General features: G+C 46.2%; 1 protein-coding gene across 4 annotated transcripts in view; it reads right to left on the reverse strand.

Moving 5' to 3' along the window:
- Positions 1-10,976, reverse strand: part of LOC115152774 (E3 ubiquitin-protein ligase pellino homolog 1) — a 41,891-nt gene extending 30,915 nt beyond the window's left edge. Inside the window, exon 1 of one of the 4 annotated variants that reach the window (XM_029697562.1) lies at positions 10,899-10,976. The gene's annotated coding sequence lies outside the window, so the exon portion shown is untranslated. Of the gene's footprint in view, positions 1-8,910; positions 9,544-10,546; positions 10,685-10,898 lie in introns of those variants that run through there. The other 3 variants (XM_029697561.1, XM_029697560.1, XM_029697563.1) reach the window with 3 other exon arrangements.
- Between the last annotated feature and the right edge of the window lie 1,694 nt (positions 10,977-12,670).

Consider the following 12,670-nt stretch of genomic DNA (forward strand, 5'->3'; position numbering starts at 1 on the left):
ACTACTACCACTACCAGCCCTCCTCTCTAACCCTAACTACTACCACTACCAGCCCTCCTCTCTAACCCTAACTACTACCAGCCCTCCTCTCTAACCCTAACTACTACCACTACCAGCCCTCCTCTCTAACCCTAACTACTACTACTACCACTACCAGCCCTCCTCTCTAACCCTAACTACTACCACTACCAGCCCTCCTCTCTAACCCTAACTACTACTACTACCAGCCCTCCTCTCTAACCCTAACTACTACCACTACCAGCCCTCCTCTCTAACCCTAACTACTACTACTACCACTACCAGCCCTCCTCTCTAACCCTAACTACTACCACTACCAGCCCTCCTCTCTAACCCTAACTACTACCACTACCAGCCCTCCTCTCTAACCCTAACTACTACTACTACCACTACCAGCCCTCCTCTCTAACCCTAACTACTACTACTACCAGCCCTCCTCTCTAACCCTAACTACTACTACTACCAGCCCTCCTCTCTAACCCTAACTACTACTACTACCAGCCCTCCTCTCTAACCCTAACTACTACTACCAGCCCTCCTCTCTAACCCTAACTACTACTACTACCAGCCCTCCTCTCTAACCCTAACTACTACTACTACCAGCCCTCCTCTCTAACCCTAACTACTACCACTACCAGCCCTCCTCTCTAACCCTAACTACTATTACTACCAGCCCTCCTCTCTAACACCAACTACTACTACTACCACTACCAGCCCTCCTCTCTAACCCTAACTACTACTACCAGCCCTCCTCTCTAACCCTAACTACTACTACTACCAGCCCTCCTCTCTAACCCCAACTACTACTACCAGCCCTCCTCTCTAACCCTAACTACTACTACCAGCCCTCCTCTCTAACCCCAACTACTACTACCAGCCCTCCTCTCTAACACTAACTACTACTACTACCAGCCCTCCTCTCTAACCCTAACTACTACTACTACCACTACCAGCCCTCCTCTCTAACCCTAACTACTACCACTACCAGCCCTCCTCTCTAACCCTAACTACTACTACTACCAGCCCTCCTCTCTAACCCCAACTACTACTACCAGCCCTCCTCTCTAACCCTAACTACTACTACCAGCCCTCCTCTCTAACCCCAACTACTACTACCAGCCCTCCTCTCTAACACTAACTACTACTACTACCAGCCCTCCTCTCTAACCCTAACTACTACTACTACCACTACCAGCCCTCCTCTCTAACCCTAACTACTACTACCACTACCAGCCCTCCTCTCTAACCCTAACTACTACCACTACCAGCCCTCCTCTCTAACCCTAACTACTACCACTACCAGCCCTCCTCTCCAACCCCAACTACTACTACTACCAGCCCTCCTCTCTAACCCTAACTACTACTACTACCACTACCAGCCCTCCTCTCTAACCCTAACTACTATTACTACTACCAGCCCTCCTCTCTAACCCTAACTACTACTACTACTACCAGCCCTCCTCTCTAACCCTAACTACTACTACTACCAGCCCTCCTCTCTAACCCTAACTACTACTACCAGCCCTCCTCTCTAACCCTAACTACTACTACTACCAGCCCTCCTCTCTAACCCTAACTACTACTACTACCAGCCCTCCTCTCTAACCCTAACTACCACTACCAGCCCTCCTCTCTAACCCTAACTACTACTACTACCAGCCCTCCTCTCTAACCCCAACTACCAGCCCTCCTCTCTAACCCTAACTACTACTACTACCAGCCCTCCTCTCTAACCCTAACTACTACTACTACCCGCCCTCCTCTCTAACCCCAACTACCAGCCCTCCTCTCTAACCCTAACTTCCACTACCAGCCCTCCTCTCTAACCCTAACTACTACTACTACCACTACCAGCCCTCCTCTCTAACCCTAACTACTACTACTACCACTACCAGCCCTCCTCTCTAACCCTAACTACTACTACTACCAGCCCTCCTCTCTAACCCTAACTACTACCACTACCAGCCCTCCTCTCTAACCCTAACTACTACTACTACCAGCCCTCCTCTCTAACCCTAACTACTACTACTACCAGCCCTCCTCTCTAACCCTAACTACTACTACTACCAGCCCTCCTCTCTAACCCTAACTACTACTACTACTACCAGCCCTCCTCTCTAACCCTAACTACTACTACTACCAGCCCTCCTCTCTAACCCTAACTACTACTACTACTACCAGCCCTCCTCTCTAACCCTAACTACTACCACTACCAGCCCTCCTCTCTAACCCTAACTACTACTACTACCAGCCCTCCTCTCTAACCCTAACTACTACTACTACCAGCCCTCCTCTCTAACCCTAACTACTACTACTACCAGCCCTCCTCTCTAACCCTAACTACTACTACTACCAGCCCTCCTCTCTAACCCTAACTACTATTACTACCAGCCCTCCTCTCTAACCCTAACTACTACCACTACCAGCCCTCCTCTCTAACCCTAACTACTACTACCAGCCCTCCTCTCTAACCCTAACTACTACCACTACCAGCCCTCCTCTCTAACCCTAACTACTACTACTACCAGCCCTCCTCTCTAACCCCAACTACCACTACCAGCCCTCCTCTCTAACCCTAACTACTACTACTACCACTACCAGCCCTCCTCTCTAACCCTAACTACTACTACTACCAGCCCTCCTCTCTAACCCCAACTACCACTACCAGCACTCAGCTCCTTGTTTTTCACTTTCCAAATCTGAGAGGTGAAAGTCAAAGACATCATAAATGTTGTGTTCACAATACAAACGACTTCATTTCAGTAAGGCTAACCTTATTGGAGTTGAGTGAAGTTGCTCAGTAAGGCTAACCTTATTGGAGTTGAGTGAAGTTGCTCAGTAAGGCTAACCTTATTGGAGTTGAGTGAAGTTGCTCAGTAAGGCTAACCTTATTGGAGTTGAGTGAAGTTGCTCAGTAAGGCTAACCTTATTGGAGTTGAGTGAAGTTGCTCAGTAAGGCTAACCTTATTGGAGTTGAGTGAAGTTGCTCAGTAAGGCTAACCTTATTGGAGTGAAGTTGCTCAGTAAGGCTAACCTTATTGGAGTGAAGTTGCTCAGTAAAGCTAACCTTATTGGAGTTGAGTGAAGTTGCTCAGTAAGGCTAACCTTATTGGAGTTGAGTGAAGTTGCTCAGTAAGGCTAACCTTATTGGAGTTGAGTGAAGTTGCTCAGTAAGGCTAACCTTATTGGAGTTGAGTGAAGTTGCTCAGTAAGGCTAACCTTATTGGAGTTGAGTGAAGTTGCTCAGTAAGGCTAACCTTATTGGAGTGAAGTTGCTCAGTAAGGCTAACCTTATTGGAGTGAAGTTGCTCAGTAAAGCTAACCTTATTGGAGTTGAGTGAAGTTGCTCAGTAAGGCTAACCTTATTGGAGTTGAGTGAAGTTGCTCAGTAAGGCTAACCTTATTGGAGTTGAGTGAAGTTGCTCAGTAAGGCTAACCTTATTGGAGTTGAGTGAAGTTGCTCCTAAATGCTGATTTGGGGACAGTTTAGCATCCCCCCTAATGGTTTTAGTTAGCATTGGGGGAGGGAAAGCTGATCCTAGATCTGTACCTTGGGCTCCCGAGTGGCGCAGCGGTCTAAGACACTGCATCTCAGTGTTAGAGGCATCACTAGAGACAGCCTGGTTCGAATCCAGGCTGTATCAAAACCAGCCGTGATTGGGAGTCCCCTAGGGCAGCGCATAACTTGCCCAGCGTCGTCCGGGTTTGGCCGGTGTAGGCCGTCACTGTAAATAAGAATATGTTCTTAACTGACTTGCCTGGTTAAATAAAGGTTAAAAAACATAAAAACCAGAGCAGCATTTGTAATGTTGTGAACTGCTAGACTAAAGGCAGAGCTTCACAACACAAACCACAAACAGACATAGTTGGGTTTTTCCTGTTAAAATGTTTCTCCAGTCAGGTGCAGAAGCAAACTGACACAGTGTCCAGATTTGACATTTTCTTTAAGCTCAGGTGTTGGCAGGTTTCTCCTTCCATGACTGTAGGAATGACCTCATGTGCGTAAATAAGAGAGGGGGATGGAGAAGAAGAGAAAGAGGGAAGCAGAGGGTCAGGGAGAGAGACGGTTTGGAAGATACCTAAAGAAATAGAAGTAGAGAGAGAGAGACCGAGATAGACGCAAGGTGTAGAGACTGAGAAAGAGAGAACAACAGTCAAATCTGCTCCAGCACTTTGGAAAAAGGTCTGATGGTATTTTACCAGGCCTTTGTCTTTCTTACCCCACTAACAGAAACGACAGTAAAAACATACCCACTATCTGACCCACTTTCCATGACAAACCCTGGTAATCCTCCATCTCACATGCACAAACCCAGCACACTGAATGGAGCGAATAAGCTGAGCTGGAGAGTAGTGTGCCAAGCTTCACATACACTGCAGAGTGTAGCCTACAGCCTAGCCTAAGCTGCTCAGATGTTCCTAGCCTCATACACTGCAGAGTGTAGCCTACAGCCTAGCCTCATACACTGCAGAGTGTAGCCTACAGCCTAGCCTAAACTGCTCAGATGGCCCTAGCCTCATACACTGCAGAGTGTAGCCTACAGCGTAGCCTAAGCTGCTCAGATGTTCCTAGCCTCATACACTGCAGAATGTAGCCTACAGCCTAGCCTAAGCTGCTCAGATGTCCCTAGCCTCATACACTGCAGAATGTAGCCTACAGCCTAGCCTAAGCTGCTCAGATGTTCCTAGCCTCATACACTGCAGAATGTAGCCTACAGCCTAGCCTAAGCTGCTCAGATGTTCCTAGCCTCATACACTGCAGAATGTAGCCTACAGCCTAGCCTAAGCTGCTCAGATGTCCCTAGCCTCATACACTGCAGAATGTAGCCTACAGCCTAGCCTAAGCTGCTCAGATGTTCCTAGCCTCATACACGCACAGTTACGACCTGGGGGACTTACCCAGGCATGTCATTCAGAGTACAGAATCATAAGCTTGCAGTATGCACAAACGTAAGCAAAAAACACACCTACACACCCACAGTTATGACCTGGGGAACTACCCAGGCATTCCATCCAGAGTACAGGCACATACAGTGAGCACACACACAGGTCAAAACACACAGGCCAAAACACACAGGCATACGGTGTGCACACACACACACAGGCCAAAACACACAGACATACAGTGAGCACACACACAGGCCAAAACACACAGGCATACAGTGAGCACACACAGGCATACAGTGCGCACACACACAGGCCAAAACACACACACAGGCCAAAACACACAGACATACAGTGAGCACACACAGGCATACAGTGAGCACACACAAAGGCCAAAACACACACACAGGCCAAAACACACACACAGGCCAAAACACACAGGCATACAGTGTGCACACACACAGGTCAAAACACACAGACATACAGTGAGCACACACACAGGCCAAAACACACACACAGGCCAAAACACACAGGCATACAGTGTGCACACACACAGTACCAAGCCTCATGACGCAACAGCTCCAGAGAACAGCTCATTTACACACATCACGTACACACACAGAATGCTCAAACTGGACAGGGTTCCCACAGACACGCTGGACGGGGTTCCCACAGACACGCTGGACGGGGTTCCCACAGACACGCCTCCAACAGACACGCTGGACAGGGTTCCCACAGACACGCTGGACAGGGTTCCCACAGACACGCTGGACAGGGTTCCCACAGACACGCTGGACAGGGTTCCCACAGACACGCTGGACAGGGTTCCCACAGACACGCTGGACAGGGTTCCCACAGACACGCTGGACAGGGTTCCCACAGACACGCTGGACAGGGTTCCCACAGACACGCTGGACAGGGTTCCCACAGACACGCTGGACAGGGTTCCCACAGACACGCTGGACAGGGTTCCCACAGACACGCTGGACAGGGTTCCCACAGACACGCTGGACAGGGTTCCCACAGACACGCTGGACAGGGTTCCTACAGACACGCTGGACAGGCGGGGGGTTCCTACAGACACGCTGGACAGGCGGGGGGTTCCTACAGACACGCTGGACAGGCGGGGGGTTCCTACAGACACGCTGGACAGGCGGGGGGTTCCTACAGACACGCTGGACAGGCGGGGGGTTCCTACAGACACGCTGGACAGGCGGGGGGTTCCTACAGACACGCTGGACAGGCGGGGGGTTCCTACAGACACGCTGGACAGGCGGGGGGTTCCTACAGACACACTGGACAGGTGAGGGGTTCCTACAGACACACTGGACAGGCGGGGGGTTCCTACAGACACGCTGGACAGGTGGGGGGTTACTATGGATACACAGGGGTTACTACGGATACACAGGGGTTACTATGGATACACGGTGCTGTTTCATCTATTAAGACATTAGACCTCTCCGTTCCTGTCTGTCTGATCCCATCAAGATTTAATTCCGGTTTCCTGACTGAAACTGAGATGCACAGCGCCTGTGTGTGTGTGTGTTTTCGTGTGCGTTTTCGTGTTTGTGTGTGTGTGTTACACAGCTAAAACTGATGCACATGTAAGCCGATACCTGCATCAGGCAGTCATCCTCTGACTGACCACAAGCTGGGTTTTATCTGAAGACCTGATTTAGAGACAGATTCAATAGAGGACAGAGCCCCCCCTCAGACCCTCTGGAGTGGGACAGAGCCCCCCCCTCAGGAGTGGGACAGAGCCCCCCCCCCCCCCCCCCCTCAGACCCTCTGGAGTGGGACAGAGCCCCCCCTCAGACCCTCTGGAGTGTGAAGGGGTGTGTGTGTGTGTATATTACTATTCTTGAGGGTACTGGAAACGCCCAAAAGTCCCCAATAGGATAGTAAAACAAGGAACATTATCCCTCATAGGGACATTTCCCACATCCCCAGAAGGACACATGCTATTTTACGTTTAGGGGTTAGGTTTAGTGTTTTGGTTACAATTAGGGCTAAGTTCAGGAGTCATGTTAAGGCTAGGTACCCACAAGGATAGTAAAACATATGGTGTGTGTGTGTGCGCGTGCGCTCACAATCTCAAGTTTAGAAACAAAAAAATATTCTGACCAAAAATCAGTTTGTAAACAACATGTTGATCTTTTTTCACCTTTATTTAACCAGGTAGGCTAGTTGAGAACAAGTTCTCATTTACAACTGCGACCTGGCCAAGATAAAGCAAAGCAGTTCGACAACATACAACAACACAGAGTTAAACGTGAAATAAACAAAACATACAGTCAATAATACAGTAGAAAAATAAGTCTATATACAGTGTGTGCAAATGAGGTAAGATAAGGGAGGCAATAAATACAATATACCAATTAAGTAAATACAATATACCAATTAAAAACTGGAGTGAGATACTGGGGTGCAAAGGAGCAAGATAAATAAATAAATACAGTATGGGGATGAGGTAGTTGGATGGGCTATTTACAGATGGGCTATGTACAGGTGCAATGATCTGTGAGCTGCTCTGACAGCTGATGCTTAAAGTTAGAGGGAGATATGAGTCTCCAGCTTCAGTGATTTTTGTTGTTCGTTCCAGTCATTGGCAGCAGAGAACTGGAAGGAAAGGCGGCCAAAGTAGGAATTGGCTTTGGGGGTGACCAGAGAGATATACCTGCTGGAGCGCGTGCTACAGGTGAGTGCTGCTATGGTGACCAGTGAGCTGAGATAAGGCGGGGCTTTACATAGCAGGGTCTTGTAGATGACCTGGAGCCAGTGGGTTTGGCGATGAGTATGAAGCGAGGGCCAGCCAACGAGAGCATACAGGTCGCAGTGGTGGGTAGTATATGGGGCTTTGGTGACAAAACGGATGGCACTATGATAGACTGCATCCAATTTGTTGAGTAGAGTGTTGGAGGCTATTTTATAGATGACATCACCGAAGTCGAGGATCAGTAGGATAGTCAGTTTTACAAGGGTGTGTTTGGCAGCATGAGTGAAGGATGCTTTGTTGTGAAATAGGAAGCCGATTCTAGATTACATTTTGGATTGGAGATGCTTAATGTGAGTCTGGAAGGAGAGTTTACAGTCTAACCAGACACCTAGGTATTTGTAGTTGTCCACATAATCTAAGTCAGAACCGTCCAGAGTAGTGATGCTGGACGGGCGAGCAGGTGCGGGCAGTGATGGTTGAAGAGCATGTATTTAGTTTTACCTGCGTTTAAGAGCAGTTGGAGGCCACGGAAGGAGAGTTGTATGGCATTGAAGCTCGTCTGGAGGTTAGTTAACACAGTGTCCAAAGACCTTTGGCAATGCAATGACGACAACGTTTGCAGCTAAACAATAGCTGAGTGGCAAGTCAAATCCCCATTCGAGCTATTGGTCCGCTATGAAATAAGAGATAAAATAATTGGAAAGGGGAACCGAATGATTGATACGACAACGGGACACGGATGTCGAAAGGCTGATCCAAGTCATCGCCAGACCGGACCAACAAAGGCAGAAGCAGGGGTAGCAAGCAGATCAGATGCTTGAACAAGGCAATGATATCCCATTCCAACTTGACATGCAAAACCTAGTTTGTTAGCCAGTAACGTTAGTTCAGTTGGTAGACAAAGCCGGAATAGTGCGTTCGATTCCCGGGACCACCGTGCGTAAAAATGTATGGATTTATGACTAAATAGCTTTGGATAAAATATTATTATATATATTATAATGACCCCAAAATAAGTAGTGATGACTAACGTTAAGAGAAGACTTGGTTATAGCCTAAATTCGGACCATTATTAGTTAGCTAGGTTATTGAGAGGAATAACTAGCTACTGTAACGTTAACGTTACCTGGCACATCTCTCCACCAGCTAGCAATCATATTAGCTAGCTAGCCTACTGTCCTTAGGTCAGCTAGCTAGCGGGTTCACAAAGGAAAACAGGAGATTGGCAAGTTAATACGGTTAGCTATCTTGTGTAAATGAGAGGAAGGTTAGCCTTAGCTAGTTGTACTTACAGCGGTTCCCGTCGAGTCTGTCCTCCTCCGAGACACACCGCTCAGTGAGCGAGACAACAACCAGCCGCTTCAGCCCAACTTCCCTGAGCTAGCTTGTTTACTAGCTAACAAAGGCAATTTATCAACAAATCTCTCGTTTCATACAAAAATAAGAGTCAGAATGGACAATCATACGACGTTTTCGTGTTGGCTTTCTTCCTGTACAAAGTTACATTCCCCAAAATACGTTTTTTTTTAAATGCTTCGCTCTCCGTGCCGACGGCAGAGTAATATGTTGGAGTAATGTTGAACATAAACAGAGACGTCTCGTTTTGAATTGTAGCGTACTCTGATCCGAGAAAAACCTAACGCGTATGATACGAAAGGGATTGTGGATATCGTAGTTGAGCTCTCGACCTAACGAGGCACCGCAGAGTATCTAAACCTGTCATTGAAGCCACCATGCAAGTACTTGTTTTGGGAATGTGAAGTGCAAATTGTTTATATATTACGCATTCATGTGGTAGCCTATAGCTAATGTAATGAAACTGAGTAAAACCACGCAGTCCGTCAAAGAAGAAGACAAAGCATGTACCCTCTTAGACCTAACTCCCCCTATCTGAGATACCTACTGCAGCCCTCATCCTCCACATACAACACCCGTTTTGCCAGTCACATTCTGTTAAAGGTCCCCAAAGCACACACATCCCTGGGTCGCTCCTCTTTTCAGCTCTGAGCTGCAAAAAACACTGGACAGTTTTATCTCTTCATTCAAAGACTCAATCATGGACACTCTTAGTGACAGTTGGACTGCTTCACATGATGTATTGCCGTCTCTACCTTCTTGCCCTTTGTGCTGTTGTCTGTGCCCAACCATGTTTGTAACATGTTTTGTGCCGCTACCATGTTGTTGTCATGTTATGTTGCTACCATGCTGTGTTGCCATGTGTTGTTGACATGCTATGTTGTTGTCGTTATGTGTATTTTGTCCTATATTTCTATTTTATTTTTAATACCAACCCCTTCCCCGCAGGAGGCCTTTTGCCTTTTGATAGGCCGTCATTGTAAATAAGAATTTGTTCTTAACTGACTTGCCTAGTTAAATAAAGGTTAAAAAAAAGCAGAAAAGGGCAATATAATATAGCTCATTCAGGTGAACCTAGTAATTTACTGGTCTTATGTCAATCAAACCTTATGTGACAAGGCAGGAACCAAAGTGTTGGTCAGTGTTTCCCAAGGGACCCTACTTACTGGGGAGCATTTAAAATGGTATTAAACCACACCCCATGAACTTGTCCAGATGAGTTCTGTCATGTGTAGTCTGTGTTGAATGGTTGCTATATACATTTATGTTGTGGGGTGTGGTCCTGTGTTCTGAGATGGTATGTTTCTTTGTCAGGTCTTGTTCACAGCAAGCCGTAGGCGCTTGAATATTAGGTCATGTTTCTGTGGATATATCCTAGCTCTCAAACTCTAGGCAGGATTCTGCCTTCTCCCTACAGTTTTCAGCGGTTAACTTCGCCCATGACTGGCTCATGTGAACTACAATCCCGATGCTGTTTAGAAATGTCAATAATCATTGCTTGCGATACTGCTTTTGAAACATATAGCCCTTTCATCAGCGAGAAATAATCTTTCAAATAAAAATGATACTTACTGCAACAGTTTTGCACAGATCCACACAGCTATGGGCGCCTCCAACTGCCCAAACTATTCCCGAGCTACACTTACACACAGGTGTTCGGAGCACACTAGCTAGCAATTTTAGCCCAGGTGTTTTCCATAAACACGCACTGTAACATGGAGATATGGCTGTGTGGAAGCACTAACCCTATGAGGGCGTGTACCAACTGAACCTTTTGTTTTTTTAAATAAATTCTCACTGATATAAAAGATAAGGCCCTTATGCAAGAGTATAAGGACTTTATGGGTAGACTGGCCCTCGCTGTTGTGCTGGGATGAACAACACCATCTACCTGTGACCATATTCATGATACAGAACTCCCTACCTTATTGCTGAGGTATAGATCTCGGACTCGATAGATCCCAACCGAGATATAATCTCCCTCTACTCCAGACCTTCATGCCACACAGATGAATCATTGTATATGTGGCAAATTCCCTCAAATCTAGTATACTATATAGGGAATAATAGGCTGCCAACTTCATTTGGGACTCTCTCTCTCCCACAGAGGAGTTTGAGACAGGCTGTAACAAGCCACCGAAGCCTGGTTGCATGGGACTCACGGTCTACTGCCCTCACAGCCGATGGTGGACACTCATCGTGTGTGATAAATATGTCTCTCATGTGAACCTGTTCTATAGATGGCAGCACCCTAGACGTCAATGGAAGGGAGAAATTGAATGGAGTCATAACATAAGCCTACAGGCAGAGGGCTTTCCTTCTCATTCCCTAGGAGGGTGTATGTGCTTGTTTGTGTGTGTTTGGCTGTGTGTTTGCTTTTTTCCGTGTATGTCACTTTTTCCTTGCATTGTTCTGTGACTTTTTGTGTGCATTTTTCCATGTGCTGCCATTCTTGGTTCCGTTACACAAAGACAACATGCATCCAAAAGCTGTAAAATGAAGGTGAAAATGAAAGTGTGTGTTTGAAAAATGTTTGTGTGAAGGGAACGAATGCACCATCATCCCTTTGATCACTACCTTGTTTACCTCATCCTGTCATATCTCTTACTCATCCCCCTGGCTCATACAAGTGTGCGTGTTTGAGAGAGAGAGTGAGATAGTGTGTGTCCATGCCAGCGTTTGTCTGTCTGTGCAGAGTTGGGGAGTAACTAATTACATATCATCAGTTACATGTCATCTGATTACAAAACAAACTGTAAATGTAATCAGGTTTGTTACCAGAAAAAATATTGTAATCAGATTACAGATTACTTTTGAAAAACTAGATGATTACTTCTTGGATTACTTTTAAATTCAGAAAGGAAGAAATAATAATATTATGACACCTTTCTGTTTTGTCAATGACAAATTCAGCGTTGAAAAAAGGTACAAGTTGAAGTTTGTTCCACCTGAGCGAGTCTGAACACCAGTCAGAGACAACTATGATGACATCAAATGTGTTGAGATGGTTCCTTTTTGTCTTCTTCTAATGCCTCTTAAGGGGAAAGTAATCCAAAAGTAACTGAAAGTAATCGGATTACGTTACTGAGTTTGGGTAATGCAAAAGATATGTTACTGATTACAATTTAGACAGCTAAGTAGTAACTATAACTATAGAAAGTAACTTACCCTGCGTACGTGCGTGCGTGCGTGTCTTCTACACCAGTGGTTCCTAAACTGTGGGTCGGGACCCACTTGTGGGTCGCGGGATGACATTGCCTGCCCCCCAACATTTTCGAGATAGAAAAACGCTTTCAGTGTAAACTTAAACAACTAAAACCAAATATAAAGTATGTAAAAAGATAATGGACCTATACATTTGACAATAATAGCCTATATTCTTTGAGAATTTAAAAACAAATTAGCTTAAAAAATGCAAATGTTTTTCTCAGCTCAATGGAAAAGTGTATAGAATTTCAGGAAATTGGGTTTAAAATGGCAACATTTTTTTCAGCGCCATGCCAGGAGGTGTGGAATCGCAGGAGAATAGGTTTGAAACTGCAACATTTTCTCTCAGCTGCCAAGATAATATTTTTGACTTATTCTTTAGTCTGTGTATGTTTTTTCACCTCTCAACCCTTATGGTGGTTTGTGGCTCAAAAGACACCTCAATTCGTGGGTCACAAAGGAAGAAAACCTGGGGACCCTTATTCTACA

The sequence above is a fragment of the Salmo trutta genome, chromosome 18 (genome assembly GCF_901001165.1).
Source record: "Salmo trutta chromosome 18, fSalTru1.1, whole genome shotgun sequence".
In the NCBI taxonomy this organism is placed as follows: Eukaryota; Metazoa; Chordata; class Actinopteri; order Salmoniformes; family Salmonidae; genus Salmo; species Salmo trutta.